The following is a 1617-nucleotide window of genomic DNA, read 5'->3' as shown; positions in this document are numbered from 1 at the left end:
AGGGGTTGTTTTTTTGGCCCTTCCCTGCCTCCCTCCCCCCCAGCACACACGTTCCCTCCCACTCCTGCTCTTCCGCTGCTGCCCAGTTTGTTTTTAAAATAGACTGAAACAAATGAGGGAGAGAGATTCCCAGAGCACAACCCCCCCCCTTTCCAGTGCCTTCCCCCTGGGCTCTGTGCTGCCATCCCTGGGTCCCTCTCCATCCCTGGGGGTCCCTGATGTCCCCTCCTGGGGTCCCTAATGTCCTCTCCTGGGGTCCCTAATGTCCCCTCCTGCTCCTGCCAGTGCCCTGTCCATCACTGGGGGTCCCTAATGTCCCCTCCTGGGGGTCCCTAATGTCCCCTCCTGGGGTCCCTAATGTCCCCTCCTGCTCCTGCCAGTGCCCTCTCCATCCCTGGGCCTGGGGTTCCCTAATGTCCCCTCCTGGGGTCCCTAATGTCCACTCCTGCTCCTGCCGGTGCCCTCTCCACCCCTGGGGGTCTCTAATGTCCCCTCCTGCTCCTGCCAGTGCCCTGTCCATCACTGGGGGTCCCTAATGTCCCCTCCTGGGGGTCCCTAATGTCCCCTCCTGGGGTCCCTAAGGTCCCCTCCTGCTCCTGCCAGTGCCCTGTCCATCACTGGGGGTCCCTAATGTCCCCTCCTGGGGTCCCTAAGGTCCCCTCCTGCTCCTGCCAGTGCCCTGTCCACTCCTGGGGGTCCCTAATGTCCCCTCCTGGGGTCCCTAATGTCCCCTCCTGCTCCTGCCAGTGCCCTCTCCATCCCTGGGGGTCCCTAATGTCCCCTCCTGGGGTCCCTAATGTCCCCTCCTGCTCCTGCCAGTGCCCTCTCCATCCCTGGGGGTCCCTAATGTCCCCTCCTGGGGTCCCTAATGTCCACTCCTGCTCCTGCCAGAGCCCTGTCCATCACTGGGGGTCTCTAATGTCCCCTCCTGCTCCTGCCAGTGCCCTGTCCATCACTGGGGGTCCCTAATGTCCCCTCCTGGGGGTCCCTAATGTCCCCTCCTGGGGTCCCTAATGTCCCCTCCTGCTCCTGCCAGTGCCCTCTCCATCCCTGGGGGTCCCTGATGTCCCCTCCTGGGGTCCCTAATGTCCCCTCCTGCTCCTGCCAGTGCTCCCAGCCCCTTGGTGCCCCGAGGAGGGGCAGCCTGAAGCTGCTGCTGGTGGGGAGGGGTGAGATCAAGGCTGCTGTGCCCTGCCTGGTGGGATCTCCCCCCTTGGGCATCAGGAGCAGAAGGAGCCTGTGACAGCTCTTCTCTGGCTGCCACCAGCCCTGGGGGTGAAGGTTGTGTCTTGCTGGGGCTGCTCTGCTCCTTCTTGGCCCCTCCAAAGATGCTCCTGTGTGTGCAGCCCCTCAGATCTCCCCCAAGGAGCCTTTTCCTCCTCCTGCCCCTTTGCTGGGGCACAGCAGGGCAGTGACACCTGCCTGGAGGGGACCAGGGGGTGCCAGAGCTTCAGCAGATCCACGTGGTGGGGACTTGGCTCAGCCAAGGACCTGTCACAAGTCCTGGTTTCTCCTCCTGAGCTTTGCTGGTTGCAGCCTGTCCTTGCCTGGCTGCCTCCAGCACCTTCCTCCTCCTCTTCCTCCTCCTCTTCCTCTTCCTCCTCTTCCTCTTCCTCT

The sequence above is a fragment of the Chaetura pelagica genome, unplaced genomic scaffold (genome assembly GCF_000747805.2).
Source record: "Chaetura pelagica isolate M959 unplaced genomic scaffold, ChaPel_1.0 scaffold743, whole genome shotgun sequence".
NCBI lineage: Eukaryota > Metazoa > Chordata > Aves > Apodiformes > Apodidae > Chaetura > Chaetura pelagica.
This window is presented reverse-complemented; position numbering follows the sequence as displayed.